Source organism: Hippopotamus amphibius, chromosome 2 (assembly GCF_030028045.1).
Source record: "Hippopotamus amphibius kiboko isolate mHipAmp2 chromosome 2, mHipAmp2.hap2, whole genome shotgun sequence".
Taxonomy (NCBI): Eukaryota; Metazoa; Chordata; class Mammalia; order Artiodactyla; family Hippopotamidae; genus Hippopotamus; species Hippopotamus amphibius.
In genome coordinates this window covers 208,008,498-208,026,231 of record NC_080187.1, presented here as the reverse complement: position 1 = coordinate 208,026,231, position 17,734 = coordinate 208,008,498, and the positions used below count along the sequence as shown (strand labels likewise).

The 17,734-nt window shown below is 44.0% G+C and overlaps 1 long non-coding RNA gene across 2 annotated transcripts in view; it reads right to left on the bottom strand.

The window, feature by feature from the left end:
* Positions 1-17,734, bottom strand: part of LOC130846356 (uncharacterized) — a 53,093-nt gene that overhangs the window by 17,263 nt on the left and 18,096 nt on the right. For both annotated transcript variants that reach the window (XR_009051552.1, XR_009051553.1), the window contains exons 2-3: positions 11,937-12,150; positions 5,471-5,838 (exon numbers count right to left, since the gene is read on the bottom strand). This is a non-coding gene — a long non-coding RNA (uncharacterized LOC130846356). The remainder of the gene's footprint in view (positions 1-5,470; positions 5,839-11,936; positions 12,151-17,734) is intronic.

The following is a 17,734-nucleotide window of genomic DNA, read 5'->3' as shown; positions in this document are numbered from 1 at the left end:
GAAACCACTGGCCAAGTGGCAAGAGCTGGATTGTGTCTGAGGACCCAGGTTCTAGTTCCCCTCTGCTATTTCAGGCTGTGTGACTCTGGACAAGTTACCTCACCTCTCTGGGCATAGTTTCTTCATCCCCACAATGGAGAAGTTAACATCTGCCTCACAGGTTTGCTGAGAGGCTCAAAGGGGTGATAACCAGGGAAGCTTTGCACCTTCCTGTGGCCACACATATAATCTGTTGTCAGAAAGCCCAGAAGGACATGAGAAATTCTGTGTCATCTTGAAAGAGGAGCTCTTGGAGGCGCTAGGACCTGGGCTGCAGAACAGATACATGGCTGTGAAACTCTCTGTGAAACTCGTGGCTGCCTTTCTTCCTGGAGTTTCAGGCCCCAAGTGTTCACAAGGTGCCCCTTCGCCCCAGACCTCATTACCCAGCCAGCTGGGGCCCTCGCACAGTCATTGTTTCTCTTCCCTGGCTGTGGGGCTGGGACACGTGAGCATGGAAAATTCTTCCCCTCACTGCTCCACCAGCCAAACCCCAGCAAACCTCAGTCCCAGCCCAGGCCCGTGGACCCCTAAAGGGAAATGGAGGCAGTGTTCTGGCTCCAGGAATCAGCTAATGGAACCTTGTTAATTACTATGTAAATTACTTTAATAGCCTGGATCCCCCCCAGACAATTGTTTAGGGGCTTCAGGCCCTAGACTGGGAAGATGGGGTCTCCGTTGAGGGGAAGGAGCAGCCTTTCCTTGGCCCAAAACTCCCGTGTGTGGTTTCCCACTGGGCAGGCATAGATGCACAGATGGGGAACTGGAGGAAAAGATGGATTCACATCTGCCCCTGGTCCATGGGATCCTGAATGTGACACTGAGATGCAGGAACCGAGCCCATCGTTGAAGGCTGGAACTGAAAAGGTCCTCGGATGATCTCTAGTCCACCCTCCCCTGCTTGCTGCTTCCAGGAGAAACAGAAGCCCAGAACAGGTGAGTGACTTGTCCAAAGTCGCACAGCAAGATGACTGGACAGGCAGTGACTAGTCTCCCACCTCCAGCCCAGGGGTTCTCAAACTGGCACCTGTAGGATGAGCTGGACCAGGGTGTCCTGCCTAAAACATCATATAGTGAGACTTTCCTAGTGTACAGGAAAAAATAAAAATAAAGAGGTGTTCTCTTGATTTTAAGTTCAATGTATACTTTAAAAAAAAAGATACACTATCCTACAGACATGATATATAGTTATATTTTCTTCCATAAACATGCTTTTGTATTTTGGAATTAAGTATGCCAGAATGTCATATTGTCTAAGAAGAGTACCATGACCTTATGATCCTCTGACCTGAAGGAAAACCTCAGTCCTGAGGCACTTATTTTTATCTCAGTTTTGCAGATGGGGGAAGAGACACAGAGATGCTAAAAGACTTGCCTCAAGACTTCTGACTGATCTGTGCTCTTTCTACCACACCACTTATTAGAAGCACGTGTAAACTAAGAGCGAATAGGTTCTGGGAAAGGAGGTGGGGAGTCGTGAGGATGATAATACTATGAGGCTGGTGCCAGGATGCTGAGCTGGTGAGGAAGGCATGTGAGTATTAAACAGGCTTCTCCTGGCTGCTCGGGGTACACGCTCCTCCCTGCAGCACAGGCTGCGTTTCAGCAGGTCTGCTGGAAAGATGAGGGTGGAACTTGAAGTGGTTTTACTGTAACTATGAAACCGAGTTCCCTTACTGAGTTTAGGATTAACCTCTCCATCCAAAACTTTATTCCCTTTCTTGTCCTGCCCCTGTTCCCCTCAGGACTGAGGAGTATCACAGAAAAGGGGGAATTGAAACCAAGCAGGGCCCTCGGGGCCCTCCTGGGTACAAAAGCCCCTCCGTGTCCCCTGTTTCTTGTTTGTGTATAAAAACCTAGGTTTCCCTGAGCTCCAAAGAGCAGACTCAAGCATTTAACTATTAGGACAATAGAGTCGAAGGCCTCCTAGTTCCTCTTGAGTTCAGGGACAGAGATAACAATCTGATGCGTATCTTTGAGTTGTTCTACAGAAACTGAGACCCCCACCCAGGCGGAGGGTGGTGACTACAGGCTGACCACAAGCACTAGGGCCCAGACTGGTTGGAACCAGAGGCTGAGGTTCTTCAAACATCACTTTGCTACCTCACCCCCAACCAATCAGAAGGTCCATGAGCTGATCAGCTTCCTATGACCCTTTCCTCTCACACTGTCTTTAAAAACCCTTGCCAGGGGACTTCCTGGTGGTGCAATGGTTAAGAATCTGCCTGCCAATGCAGGGGACACGGGTTTGAGCCCTGGTCCAGGAAGATCCCACATGCCATGGAGCAACTAAGCCCGTGCACAACTACTGAGCCTGTGCTCTAGAGCGCGCAAGCCACAACTACTGAGCCCGTGTGTCACAACTACTGAAGCCCTCTCGCCTAGAGCCCGTGCTCTGCAACAAGAGAAGCCACCACAGTGAGAAACCCATGCACTGCAATGAAGAGTAGCCCTTGCTCGCCGCAACTAGAGAAAGCTCGCACACAGCAATGAAGACCCAACCCAGCCAATCAATCAATCAATCAATAAAAAACTCTTTCCTGAAAGCCACTGGGGAGTTCGGTTCTTTGGAGCATCTCCTGGCTTGGCTCCCTGCAAACACCCTCCCGTTGCTGCAAACCCCACTGTCAGAGTTTGGCTTTCTGCACCTCAGGCACACGAGCCCTTGCTCAGTAACAACGTGGCAGCTCTGTGGCCACTAACTATACAGTGTGACCCTGGCATGTGGCATCACCTCTCTGAGTCTTGGCTCCTTCATCTGAAAAATGAGAATAAGAATACTTGCCTCACAGGATGGTTGAAACAATGCAATGAGATGGTACTCGGCACCTGGTGCACGAAGTAATCACTTGCCTTCTCCCTCTTTCTGTCTGAGATGTAGATATAAATATTTTTAAATTAGGTCAGGCTCACCGACTTGGGGTGTGTCACTGGGGACATGCAGTAGGCCATCAAAGCTCCCCCAGGCCCTTCCTTACACCCCCAGTGCAATGCCTCTGACCAGAGGCCCTTCGTGCCCAGAAAGGCTCCCCTAGAGCCTCCCTCACATGCCCTGCAGTCCCAGCTCCCTCTGCCAGCCTCCAATCCTCCCCTCAGCACTGTTACCACACCTCTGGACACCCCCCAACCCCGCTCAGGAAGCCTTCTGTTGCCTCCGGAACCAGGGGCCCTTGTCCTTGTCACCTCTGATGAGGACACAGGTACCTCCTCCTCCGCTTCTCTACAGCCTCAGAGGCTGCCTCAGCACCACCTCAGCCTGGGGTTCTAGGTTCTGAGTACTTCCAGGAATCTACTGGTAGAAAAGGTAGGGCTGTCTGAACCTTGGGCTCTACCCTTAGAAATGGGGGAATAATACTGTCTCCACCACGACCACAGGAGGGGAGAGGCACGGGGGCAGGGAAGCAGCAGGGATTGTTAATGTCTGTGATCCGGATAAAGACAGAGATACGGATGTTCTGTATAAATCGTGCCAGGCTCCCTTTAGGGTGTCTGATGAGCTGTGTTCCCTGCTGCGGCTGCCGTCACCTCCCTTCCTCACCCCAGAGGACATTTTTGTGGAGAAACCCCTTTCCCCGCAGCCAAGCGTGGCTCTGAGTCCCTCCCCCGTCCCAGCACTTTGCAAAGGGTGGTCGTTTCCTGTTCGCCTCCTATCTCTGCACCGGGCGGGTTGAGCTCTGGGAAGGGAGAAGCCACGTCACGTTCACCCAGCTTTGGCTTCATGTAACAGAATCCCTCTAAAGCTACTTAATCGGAAAGGGGAATTTGCTGGAAGGTCATGAATGTGGTTTAGGAGGGGCCCAAGGAGCTGCAGCTGGCCCCCTCTGGTCTTCCCCTTCATCTCTCAGCACTGCTCCTTTCTCCTCTCTCTGCAGGATTTTGTAACCGAAGTGAATGCTCACCCCTCTAACGTGACCGATTTACCATTTCCAAAATGAGAAACCAACAGGCCACGGTGCACAGTTTAAAAGTGGTCAAAAGCTGCTTAGAAGACCACAGGCCTTCCCATTAAGCCCTTCCCCACGCAGAGGTTATAAAAAGGTAGGAATCAGAGTATAGGAGTTTGAGGAGGACGTTTGTGGCACTGGTCTGTATGGTGTACGTCCTCACCACCATAACGAGAAATGCTGAGAGCTACCCCTGATGGCGTGCTCATCACGTGCCAGGCTGCCACGCTTAGCACTGTACATGGATGATCTCATTTGACCCTTGCAGCAGACATCTGAGGGAGGGTCTATTATTACCCCATTTTACAGATGAGAAAACGGAGGCTTGGGAAGATTAATAACTCCCTAGTTAGTTGCAGAGCTGACTCCGAGGACCTGAGTTATGCTATGTCATGTCAGCCTGTGGGTGTGGCACACATAGTGTTCTTGTGTGTGTTAATACACTACGAATCAATCCATCTGACAGTGTTGATAGGCATACACACACATCTGTACCCTCGAGGGGCTCTATGCACACATGCGTGTGTGTGGGCCAGTGCACGCCTGCAGGGGAGACTTTGGAGGGAGGCACCCCCACTTCTGGGTCTGGCCGGTTCACATCCCAAGCAGTGCTTGTGAAAATTTACCCAGCTGCCGCTCTCTGGTGACCATTTTTCTTAATGAAAAATTCAGCCAACAGGAATGGTTGTCAAGCACGGGGGAGGCCTGACTGCTTGGCGGCTTTGGCAGATGAAGCCCCACAGAGAGGAGCGGCGCCCACCGCACTCCCTGTTCCCACCCTCGTCAGGGGGCTCCCGGGAGCCACCACCACACAGGGAGAAATACGAGGCTTCAAGAGCCCCAGGAGACTTCAGCAGCTGCCTTCTCTCAGCCTTTCTCACCCACCCGGCAGGCTCCCCCCAGCCTTGTTTCCAGCCCGGCTCCTCCACGTTACTGCCAGAGCTGCCTTCAGAAGAACCCGCTTCAGCCCCATCACGCGCTGCTCCACAAACCTCCGTGGCTCCCTACCACCCTAAACAAAAAATGCCCCTGTACCCAGCTTCCCTCCACCACCGGGCCTCACCCAGCCTTTCCAGAAAACCCTTCCAGGAAGGTGCCAGAGGCGGCCCCAGGTTGAGGGGAGAGCTGTGCAGAGCACAAAATTTAAGAAGGCCCTTGCTCTCAGGGCCAGCTCACCCCACTTTCCCTGGGTATCCTCCACCACCCCGGGAACAGGAGCCGGCGTACCCGTGGGCTGCTCAGGCTGAACTCAAGGTGCTGCAGAAAATTCAAGTCAGGTCCAGCAAAGCCTCAGAGCGCCAGCGCAGGGCTGGACTTCCCCAGGCATCCTGTCACTCGGCCTCTCAGCAACCCCGTTCTGAAAGCAGGTACCTCCCCGCCCTGAATCTGACGCTAAAGCCACAGAACCAGCGAGCAGCAAACAACAAGCTGCAAGACTCCCTGGGTTGGGGCCCCACCATGGGGAAGCTGCTGAAGGCCTCTATTACCTTGTTAACGCTTGCGACGACCCAGGGACGTTGGCCTCCATCCTTATGGTTCACAGATCCCGGATTCGCCAATGCGCCTGCTCAGTGAAATGTACTTTAACCCCCAATCAGCGCTCACCGCACCCTCAGCGTCGCTGGCGGACATGCGCAGAGTGGCCCCACGTGCACACGCGCAGCTGAAGTCCAGCAAGCCAACCGACACTCCGCCTTCCTGAGTCAGCTCACACTGTTAACTTGTCCTTTCCGTAGTGCGTCTAGTGCCATGCTCTTCACATTTCTGTGCTTTTTGTTGATTTCGCTATTTTAAATGGCCCCAAAGTGCTGAAGTGCTTTCTGGGATTCCTCACTGCAAGAAGGCTGTGATGTGCCTTACAGAGAAAACAGGTGTGTTAGAACAGGTGTGTTCGCTTTCAGTAGTATACATTAAATAAGGTATCTGAACAGAAATGCACATAAAACAAGGTTAAGTATTGATCAGTTGAAAAAATGTGACCAGAGGCTCACAGAAACCTAATCCTGTATTTTCCCTAGGAATAATGGCTCAGTATTCAGTGTTCCTAGCTACTTTACAGAACATAACTATCACCAATAACAAGAATCAGCTATGTTTTCATCCTTGGCTGGTGAAGAAACTAGGGCTCAGAGAGGCTAAGTCACCCATCTGGGCTTGCACAGCTAGTGAGTTGCAGATCATTCCGAGAGGAGTCAGAGGAGCCCTCTTGTCTTTGATGAGGTGGGAGTAAATGCTGGTGGCCTGGGACATAAGTGAGAGGGGCAGACGCAGACTTGGCATTAAATGGCATTATCTAAAGTGCTTTTTCATTTATCTTTCCATCGCTATGATTGGATATAAGGGAAAGCCTGGGAGTGGTGTGAGTAAGCCTTAACACCCCTCAAATCTTTCCGCTAATTGCCCTTTTTAATAAAGAAAGAACAGCCCTCAGGTCCAGAGCCTCCAGTAGGTAGTAGGATCTAGCTGGAATTTAGTAACAATTATTTTTATACTTGCCCTTAAATAGAATACTTGTCACAAATAATGGGTCATTATAATGGTTTTTAACTTTCAACAAAGTGATAGAAAGTTTTTTTTCCAGTTAACTAGAGGTGTAAATATTTAAAGAAAAATGTTAATAATTGTAAGAAAAATGCCAAAGGTAGCATGTAGTGGTACCTAGATGAAGCAAAAATCAGGAAGGTGATCTGTGAGTGACTGATATTTTGGGGGTGGCAACATTCTGTTTCTCAGTCTGGATGCTGAATATAAAAGGTGTATTAAAACATTTAATGATCTAAATCACAGTGGCTTAAACCAACAAGTGAATTATTCTACAGCTCTGGAGGTCAGAAGTCCAAAACGGGTTGGTAGGGCTGTGTCCTTCTGGAGACTCTAGAGGAGAATCTGTTACCTTGTCTTTTCCAGTTTCCAGAGGCTGCTTGCACTCCTTGGCTTGTGGGCTCTTCCTCCATCTCCAAAGCCAACAGAAAATCTCTCTCTCTCCTGCCTCCTTCTTTCCTTTATAAGGACCCTATGGTTACCTTAGTTCTACCTGGATAATCCAGGATCCTCCCCCCATCGCATGATCCCTAATCACATCTGCAAAGTCCCTTTTTTGCCAAGTAAGGTAGTATCTTCACAGGTTCTGCAATTAGGATGTAAAAAATCTTTGAGGGCCATTATTCTTCCTACCACACACGGAAGCACGTGTAGGGAGGATGAGAGTCTGTACATGTCTGAATGTGTGCAGCGCCTGTGGAGCTGGGCACTTGGTAACTAAGGCTCCTCCATCCACACAGCATTCCAGGACAGCCAAGCGTGCAGCTGCCATCTGCCATTGTCCCCTCAAAGCCTCCCTCTGCAGCCTAGCTGCAGCCAGTGAGGTCATCTTTCCCTCCCAGCTGAGACCAGGGAGGAGGGGAAGGCTGGGGAGCCATGTGCTTGGGGGGCCGGGCAGTGCTGGCAGCGGATGGCCTGGGTGGGAAGGCGGCCCCAACCCACCCTCACCCATCACTCCTTTCAGTTGCTCTTTAATGAGCTCCCCCAGCAAACCTGCAGCAGGTTCGTCGTCTGAATTCACAGGGAACCATTTGGTCAAAATTCTGGGCACCACCAGCCTCCCCCATCCTAGTTTGGCTGGGTTTGGGGGGTTTACAAACTGCCAATCCATCTGCCTTGGTGATCGCATCATTTACTTTTAAAACTGAGGGGCCCCTTGGAACATGTCTATTAGCAATAATAAAACACAGTAACAACAAGCTATTGTTTACATGCCACTTACCTGCCGTGTCAGAATGATAAACCCTTTACACACGTGAGAGCCTTTAACCCTTATGCCAAGCCCATAAGGGAGCTATTATTACTGCCCGTATTCACAGATAAGGGATCTGAAACTCAGAATGGTGAAGTGACGTGCCCAAGGTCCTGAAGCATGTGAATGGGGGAGCTAGGGTGGGGGTGCAGGCCCTAACGGTAACCCATGTCACCTTGTTCCTGGGAAGGGAATACCTGGGTGAGGCTGTGACTGGAGATCTGTTCCAAGCAAACACAGGCCTGGCTCTCCTGGGATTTCTCCTGTAAAATTCCCCTTGCCCTGGGGAGGGGAAGAAAAGAGACCCAGGTTTGAAGCCCTGCCTCTGTCAGTTTCAGTGTGAGTTTCGCGGTGTAATGGATGGCTCGGGGAAGGCCTGGGCTGGCCCCTGTGACCCTGAAGAAGCAGTTTGCCCCCACGGAGCCTCTGCCCCTCATCTCTGGATCGTGGGGAGCTGGACTCAATGACCTCTCAGGGCCTTCCAGGGCTGGCCCTACAGGGCTCTCACAGGAACTGCGGCCAGCCAGAGGGCTGCTGGGGGCTTGCTGAACCCCTGGGGTAGTCCTAGAACCTTGATGACATCCATGTATCATCCTCCTCAGCCCATGGGCCCCAGGTCCTGGAGAGGGCACTACCCTGCGGCACTGGTCTCCAGCCACTTTCAAGGATAAGGATAAAATCTTAGACTGGAGATTTTTACACTTAATTCTCCTTCCTAAAAATCAAACGGGACTTCCCTGGTGGTCCACCGTGTAAGACTCCGTGCTCCCAATGCAGAGGCCTGGGTTCAATCCCTAGTCGGGGAACTAGATCCCACATGCATGCCACAACTAAAAGATCGCACATGCTGCAACTGGGCGCAACCAAAATCAATAAATCAATAAATCTTAAAAAAAATCCATCAGTATACAAAATATAATTGCCAGGTTGTCTAAAATACTACAATCCAAATGCTCCCACAAAAACCGCACAACAGGACTTCCCTGGTGGCGCAGTGGTTAAGAATTCACCTGCCAATGCAGGGGACACGGATTCGATCTCTGGTCCAGGAAGATCCCACATGCCGTGGAGCAGCTAAGCCCCGTGTGCCACAACTACTGAAGCCCATGCGCCTAGATCCTGTGCTCCGCAATAAGAGAAGCCACTGCAATGAGAAGCCTGTGCAATGCAACGAAGAGTAGCCTGTGCACAGCAATGAAGACCCAAACAAACAAACAAACAAAAATGCACAATAAGGGCTATGTCAGAAAGATACAGGCGCCAACCAAGAGAATGGCCAGAGCTGGAACAATGTAAGCAAGCAAGAAAAGTACTGCATTGTAACCCAGAGTACAAAACATACACCTATGAGTCCATAGTGCTATAAATTAATGATTGATTAAATAAATAAATAAATAAATAAGGGAGACAAGACAAATCTCTGGTGCAAAAGAATTCCAAATAATTTACGTAAATACTCTCCCTTTGAGGAAGGAGAACATAAGCCCCCAAACCTTAAGTGTGGGCTGTGCATAGTGACTTCCTTCCAAAGGATGCAGGATGGGAAGGGGAAAAAAGTAACTTTACAGGGGAGTCACCTGACAGATGCTATGTCAGCTCGTTGATCAAGGCCAATATCAACCATGATAAATCAGGTTGATAGTAAAAAAGATGGTAGGTCAAAACTAGGGAAATCTGAATAAAGTAGGGACTTTAGTTAATAAGAATGTATCAGTATTGGCTGATGAATTATAACAAGTGTAGCATATTCATGTAAGATGTTAGTAACAGGAGAAGCTGCGTGGGGAGCATATGGAATCTGTACTATCTTTGTAAATTTTTTCTGTAAATATAAAGCTATTCTAAAATTTAAAGTTGTTTTAAAATTATGTATTAAATTGGTATTTAATACTACATTAAAATTTTTAAAACTTTTGTGTTTATTATCTGAGCATTAAAAGCAACATAAAAAGAAGAATTTTGGTGATACATTCATGTACTTTAATCAATTTCTTAGCCATATCTGTTTCTAATATTCTGTCACTGGTATTTTTCTAAAGAATATGTGTTTTTTAGAAATATGGTCTCTTTTCTCCTCCTCAAAGAATTGCATGCAATTATCTTCAAAGTCACTTCTATGATTAATGAAATGTAAATTGTCGACACCCTACATGGACTCTTCTCTATAGATTACAACATTGTTAGTAAGAATATGGTTTTTTGGACTTCCTAGGTGGTGCAGTGGTAAAGAATCTGCCTGCCAATGCAGGGGACACGGGTTCGAGCCCTGCCCTGGGAAGATTCCACATGCCATGGAGCAACTAAGCCCATGTGCCACAACTATATAAAAAAAAAAAAAAAAAGAATATAGTTTTTCGACAGAGGAACCTGATAAGCTCAGAGCAGATTCTGCTGATTGGAGGATATTCTCAATTCTAATTTCTTTAGGTAGGAATGGTTAACTATTTCAGCACCAATATGTTCACAGGCAGTATATTTCCATTTAGAATACCCTTCTTTAACAAATATTGTGAGAAGATAAAACTGTCATGTAAGTTGACTTTATAATTCTTTTTAATATTTTGCCAGTTGTAAATGCTGCAAAACCATAAGCCTCTGTCTTCCCTTCAATCCAAGTACAAAATATAAATTTTCCCAATTTAAGATAGGAACTCCATCAAAATATTCTTCCCACAAATCAAGGCATTCCAAAGAAAAATTCGAGAAGCTCTCAATTAAATCTTGGCCCCCATTTGCGTTCTCATTACTTAATTTGTTCAGCACCTCCTTTGCTTTTGAGGGACATATGAAAATGTTTTCTAGTGTGAAATAACTGAAATTTGATGACAGTTGTGTTTACAGTACATTACATTTGATAAAAGTTAAAGTTGATTTTGGCACACTTGTTGAACACTGATTTAAAGTTTTCTATTGCTTTTGTACAAAATTTAGAGGATTCATTTACAAAATGTCCAGTTCTGTTGTAAACACTTAATGATTTACAATGCAATTCTTCAAAGGCTCAAACACTTAAAAAATGTTAACTGTTGATAGGCAGCAAAAAGAGAAAACATACTGCTGAGCAGGGCTCTGCCAGGTCATGCTGGAGCCTGAGGCAGAAAGAAAATTAATACTGGTCCTCTCATTTAAAATTTGGATATTTTGTTCATGGTTTTTGCATTTATTTTGATTTTTAAAATACATATAGCATTACAATACTATTTGTCTTTTTATCACTGAGTTTTTTGCTGCCCCTTAAACTTTGCACCTAAGGCGGGTGCCTTATTCCCTTCTCCCTAGTCCTGGCCCTGTGGCCATACTGAAATATGTCTTATATTAAACACCTTTGCCACGACAATATTGTAGTGTAATTACTCTTTATGTAAGTGTGTGTTTACATACAGATAACTACAGTTTCCGTTTCAACTGATATACCATCACAGCTTGTTTTATCCCAATTTTCAATTATATTTGCACCACACCGATTCCAAGTTCATTTCTGCTCCATGAATTTCCTAATTGGATATGAATATTGTTTTTACCATGCTGCTGCGTTCTACTAAAATTTATATTCATACTTGCAAGCACAGAGAATTCTATCTTCTATGCTGAACTTTTTAAATGAATTTCCCAGAATATTTACAACAACGTCATATGTTTCACCCTCCCCAGGAAGAACTCCGAAAAGCTTGACTTTGATTCCATTACTGAAATCTACTGAAGTTCTATAGGAAGCACTTGACGATCTTGATTTAAAACTGTTGAGGGCTGGTGTGTTTGGTTGCAAGTAGCGGAGGCCCTCTAGCTCAGCTGGAGAGAGTTGGTGGTGGGGATGACTCTACCGGGAGCTGGGAAGGAAGCTCATCTGAGCTGGAGCACCGTGGGTCAGGCTGCTGAGAGACCACGAGGAATCCAGGACAAGACCAGGCCCCCAGGGGCAGAATGTTGCCCCCGTGTCTATGTCCCTCCGTTCTGCTCCCACCTGCAAGTTCTTTCCATACAGTCAGGTCAGGTTCCTAAACCAGGCAATCTGAATGGCTAGATAATTTTTTGAGCAAGGTCATGGATCCCGGCCTTCCTGTGGATTGGCTGCTCATGGGTTAGGTGCCAGGCTTAGTCCAATCAGTGGAGCCCAAGGGGCAAAGGGTGGCACAGGGTCACACAGGATAGAAAGAGGTTACCTGGAGCACATGACATTTTCCTTGGGTGGGGGGTGCTGTGGCTATGGCCTCAGTCGGCACTGACTGGTGGCCCTGGCCCAGTCAGCACATACTGCTGCCAGGCCTCAGGGACTCCTCCTCCAGGCAGCTCTTCTCTCTCCTGATTGCCCATCTGACGTTCATGCCCTCAGCTCTGTTACTGGAAGCTGCTCTCCATGTCCACTCAGCCAGACATCTTGGAAAAGAAAAAAATGTCCTCAGTAGTGATCCACTCTTATCTACTCTGAGACAGACAATATTCCCAAAATTACCCAGAAGAAGCTGCCAGCCTCTGTCTGTGTGGTCTTGGAACTACCTCAGGACCATAACAGTGAGAATTCCTGAAGCCTTTGCAGAGCAGTTCCCAGCCTCTCTCGCATCCTTCCCATGGGTGCCCTGTGACACAGTCAATGAGATGTGAGGGCAGAGAGTTGCATGAGACTTTCAGGAAAGCCCCTTAAAAGGGTCAGTCTCAGCATAGATCCTGCAAGTATTTTCTAAGATTTATACCTAATGATTTCATTTTTTGGTGCTATTGTAAATATAAATTTTAAACTTATAAAATTATATATATACATAAACTTTTAAAACAAGTTTCCAATTGTTCATTGCTAGTATGCAGAACTATGATTGATTTTTGTGTGCTGAACTTGTATCCTGCAGCATTGCTAAAATCTCTTATAAGCTCTAGATTTTTGTGTAGATTCCTTGGGATTTTCTACATAGAATCACATCATCTGCAGATATGGGTAGTTTCATTTCTTCCTTTCCAACCTGTATGCCTTCTATTTATTTGTCTTGCCTTAATGTACTGACCAGGAGTAAGTATTCAGTCTTTACCATTGGGTATGATATAGCTTTTTTGTATATGCCCTTTATCAGTTTAAGGAAGTCCCCTATTCCTCTGAGAGTTTATGAGAGTTTTTGTGGATGTTATAAAAGTATTTTATGGGTGTCCATGAATGGATGGTGAATTTAGTTAAACGCTTTTTCTGCATTGATTGATACGCTCATGTGGTTTCTCATCTTTGGTCTGTTAGTACAGAGGATGACATTGATTCGTCTCCAATGCCTTGTATTCCTGACATAAGACCCACTTGTTTTTTATGTATTGCTGGATTCAATTTGTTAAGATTTTGTTGAGGATTTTTGTATCTATGTTCATGAGGGGTATTGATCTGTAGTTTTGTTTTTGTTTTTTTGGTTTTTTTGTATTATCTTTGTCTGGCTTTGGCATCAAGATAAATTTAGCTTCAAAAAATGTGTTAGGAAGTATCCCCTTCACTTATATTTTCTGGAAGATAGCATATGTGAAAAGATTAGTTTGATTTCTTCTTTAAACACTTGGCAGAATTTGCCAGTGAAATCTTCTGGGTCTGGGGTTTTCTTTTTCAGGCGGTTTTCAACTATAAATTGAGTTTCTTTAATAAATATAGGACTATTCAGATTATCTGTTTCTTCTTGGATGAGTTTTTGGTAGTTTGTGGCTTTCAAGGATTTCATTTATTTCATCTAAGTTGTCGATTTCTTTTGTAGAATTGTGTTATTATTCTCTTACTAGCATTTTAATACATGTGAGGTCTATTGTGGTAACTCATCTTTCATTCCTGATATTGGTAATGTGTTTTCTCTCTTTTTTCCTAGTCAGTCTACCTAGAGGTTTATCACTTTTATTCATCTTTTCAAAGAGCAAGTTTTGGTTACATTGATTTTTCTCTATTGTTTTCTTGTTTTCCATTTCACTAAATTCTACTCTGATCTTTATTGTTTCCTTTATTTTTTCCTTCTGCTTGCTTTAGGTTTATATTTCTCGTTTTTTAGTTCCTGAAGGTGAATGCTTAGATGTTTGGTTTGAGATCTTTTTTCTTTTCTAATATAAGCACTTAATACTATCAGTTTTGGGACTTCTCTGGTGGTGCAGTGGTTAAGAATCTGCCAGACAATGCAGAGGACATGGGTTTGATCCCTGGTCCAGGAAGATCCCACATGCCGCAGAGCAACAAATTCTGTGGGCCACAACTACTGAGCCTGAGCTCTAGAGCCTGTGAGCCACAACTGTTGAGCCCACATGCCACAACTACTGAAGCCTGCAAGCCTAGAGCCCATGCTCTGCAACAAAAGAAGCCACCACAATGAGAAGCCTGCACACTGCAATGAAGAGTAGCCCCCATTCTCCACAACTAGAGAAAACCTGCGCACAGCAATGAAGACCCAACACAGCCAATAAATAAATAAATTTATTAAAAAATATAAATATATACTACCAATTTTTCCTGTAAGCAATGCTTACACTGCATTTCGCAAATTTTGGTATGTTTTATTTTCATTCAGTTCAGAAGATTTTCTAATTTCCCATGAGACTTTATTTTCAACCCATGAATTATTTAAAAGTGTGTTAAGTTCCAAGTTTTAGAGATTTTCCAGTTATTGTCCTCTATAAATTTCTAGTTTGATTTCCTTTTAATCACATAACATAGTTGGTATGATTTCAATAAAAATTCTGTTAAGACTTGCTTTATCACCCAAGATATGGTCTTTCTTGGTGAAGGTTCTCTGCACACTTGGAAAGACTTTTTCTGTTGGTTTTTGATGGAATGTTCTATAAATCTCAATTAGATCCAGCTGGCTTATGGCTCAGTTCTTTTATGTCCTTGCTATTTTCTACTTACCTGTTCTATTAATTACCAAGAGAGGAATGTTGAAGTCTCCAAATCTAATTGTGGCATTTTCCATTTCTCCGTTCAGTTTGGTCAGTTTTTGCTTCATGCATTTGGAAGTCATGTTATTCTATGCATACACACTTAGGGTTGCTGTGTCCTCCTGGTGAACTAGCCCTTTTCTTGTTATGCAATGTGTCTGTACATCCCTAGTAATTTTCTTTGCTCTGAAGTCTACTTTGATATCAATATAGCCACTCTGGCTTTCTTTTGATTGGTGTTTGCATGGTATATCTTAATCTTTTTTAAACAGCTTTATTGAGACATAATTCACATATCATAAATTCACCCACTTAAAGAGTACGGTTCAATGGTTTTTAGTACATGCATCTTAGTCTTTTATCTATATCATTGTATCAGTATAATTATAGGCAGCATATAGTCATATCTTGGGGTTTTTATCCATTTTGATCATTTCTGTGTTTTAATTGGCATGTTTAATCTATTTAGACTTAATGTAATTATTGATACGTTTGGACCTAGCTATGTCATTTCATTATTTATTTTCTGTTTGCTCTGTTTTTTGTTCCTCTGTTTCCCCTTTCCTTCTTTCACTGGGTTACACACGTTTTTAGTATTTCATGTTAAGTTATCTATTGCATTTTTTTTTACTATAGTCTTTGCTAAATTTTTTTGTGATTGCAATATACATACTTAACTTTTCACTGTCTACTTAGAAGAAATACTTTGTCACCTTAAATGGAATGTAGGAATTTCACTGCCATATAAGTTCCTTTGTACGCCCTTCCTTTATATTATAGCTGGCATATATTAGATCTACATTGAAAAGTTCATCTACCAATGCCATACTTTTTGCTTTCAACGGTCAATCATATTTCAGATAACTCAAGAGAAGGCCAACAGTCTATTTACCCATATACTTACCATTTCTGTTGTTCATCCTTTATTCCTGGTGTTCCAAGTTTCCCTATGGTATCACCTCCCTTCCATCTGAAGAACTTCCCTTACTTAGTGTTTATTTTGTCAATAGAACAGGTGTGATGGCAATAAAGTCTCTTAATTTTCCTTCATCTGAGGATAGATTTTTATTTTACCTTAATTCCTAAAGGATATTTTCACTGGATATAAAATTCTGGGTTGGTGGTTCATTTCTTTCAGCACTTCAGAAATGTTGTTTCACTTCCTTTTAGCCTCCATGGTTTCTGATGAGATAGCAAGAGTCATTCAAATAAATGTTCTGCTATAGGTAATGTGCCTTTTTCTCGATTTTCAAGATTTTTTTCTTTGTCTTTAAAGAGGTTTGATTCTCATGTATCTGGAAGGTGATTTCTTTGAGTTTATCCTGTTTGAGATTTGTTGAGTTTCTTGAACCTACAAATTTGCAAAGTTTTCAACCATTATTTTTCAATTGTTACTTCCTGAACTACACTCTTTCTCTACTCCTTGTAAGACTCAGATGAAATGAATTTTAAGAATTTTTCAGTCTTGTAATTTCCATTTGGCTCTTCTTTATGTTTTCTATTTCTTTGTTGAGACTTTCTATCTTTTCACTCAAGAGTGTTCGCCCTTATTTCTTACAGTTATAATAGATGCTTTAAAGTCTTTGATAATTTCAACATCTGTATTTTCTCAGGGTTGACATCTATTGATTACCTTTTTACTAAGAGTTGAGATTTTTCTAATTCTTTATATCCCAAATCATTTTAGATTTATACATACATAATGTATATTTATACATACACACACACACATACATATATACTGACAATTGATCTAGGTTAGGTTCAGGCCCTACGTTTCAACCCACTTTCTGTGGGCTCTGGTTCCAATACCAGTGAAGTTTTCAAAGCCTTTTGCAGTGTTGTTCAAATGCATCCTACATGTGCAACATCAGTGGCCAGTCTGGGACCTGGGTGGTGGTCTGCCCCATAGTTCAGTTCTCAAAACCTTTCATATTCTGTTTAGGATCAGATCCATGCATCCATAGTTTGGAGGTGATCCTGGAAGTTCATACAAAAAGTTATGGGATCACTCTCTTTTGCTCTCTCCTCTCCGCAGTCACCCCAACACTTTCTGGATCCCTGGGACCTCCTTTCTCAATCCCCCAGCCAGAAATCTGGGGCTTTAGGTTCCCAGTTCTGCTATGCACTTCTTATGACTGCATCTGTGTCTGGGGCTAAGCAGTGGGAGGACAGAGAGTGGGAGGAAAAGCAAAAACAATTTGCCCACGCTCTTGCAATCACAGGTCTTCTGGCAGAGAGAAAGTTTTCTTTCCATCAGAATTTTAGGTACCTTCCTGGCTGATGGTGTCATCACCATTGCCACTACCACCACTGCAAGACTGCCTGATGGCTGGGATGGGAGAACTTGGGAAAAAAAGAAAAAATAAACAGGGAAACTCTCCTTCTGATCCTGAGGAATCCCCTTCCTACGCTTCAGACCAAAAGCTCTATCTTGAAGCTCTTTCTGCCTGTACCTGGTACACCCTTCCAAGTTTCAGGCTGCCTTTGAGTTCAGGTCAGACAATTCTGGAGAAAAAAAAAAAAAATCAGATACTCAACCCAGTTCACTTGTGCTTCAAATTCTTGTTTTCTTCTCTAATCTATTGGATACCATTTACTTTTCAAGTCCTCAAATATTTGGTTCATACATTCTATCCAGGGTTTACAACTGTGTTCAGTAGGAGACAGGTATAGTGTGTTTACTCCATCTTTCCCAGAACTAGTCTGTTATCCACCAGGTTTTTTGAAAAATTATTTTATTCCGTTATAGTTGATTTACAATGTTGTGTTAACCACTGGGTTTTAATTTCGATTATATTTGTCATTTCTAGAAGTTCTATTTGGTTCTTTTTTCAAATTCATCTGATCAGTTTTGATACTCTCATTCTTTTGTCATACATTCAATCACCTCTTTAGTTTCTTTAAGCAAACCACACATAATTATTTCATATTTTATAACAGACAGTTCCAATATCTTCAATTGTTGGTGGTCTGATTCAGCAATGTTGTTTCTGCTGACTCTCATTTCATGTAGTTTCTGTTTAATGATTTTTTTTATTTTTTTATTTTTTTTTACAATGACCTCCTGTTCCTTGGAAGT